The sequence below is a fragment of the Mizuhopecten yessoensis genome, unplaced genomic scaffold (assembly GCF_002113885.1).
Source record: "Mizuhopecten yessoensis strain PY_sf001 unplaced genomic scaffold, ASM211388v2 scaffold7511, whole genome shotgun sequence".
Classification (NCBI taxonomy): domain Eukaryota; kingdom Metazoa; phylum Mollusca; class Bivalvia; order Pectinida; family Pectinidae; genus Mizuhopecten; species Mizuhopecten yessoensis.
This window is the reverse complement of record NW_018407084.1, coordinates 11,820-12,161: the sequence shown is the minus strand read 5'-3', so window position 1 is coordinate 12,161 and position 342 is coordinate 11,820.

Genomic DNA, 342 nt, shown 5'->3' with positions numbered 1-342 from the left:
GTTTCCCTGATTTTCACTTTTCGATTCTGCAAAATTCCCAAACCATGCAAGTTGCTTCCAAATAAAAATCAGAGCAGCTAGTACATTGCATATAAAACAGCTCAAATAAGCAATGAATAGCACACCCCTACTTTGTTATATAAGCGATTGCTTTTATGTTTTATAAATGTATAGACATAATTCAGTCTGAATGTTGACCCGCTCTGGGCAGTTGACGATCATACCTGTCTGACAAACATTGAAATAGCACACATGTCAGTATTTGGGTTGACATGTACATGAACAAGGGGTGTGGTTAAATAAGTCATTGCTGTCAAACGGTCAATTAATTTTTGCAACGCT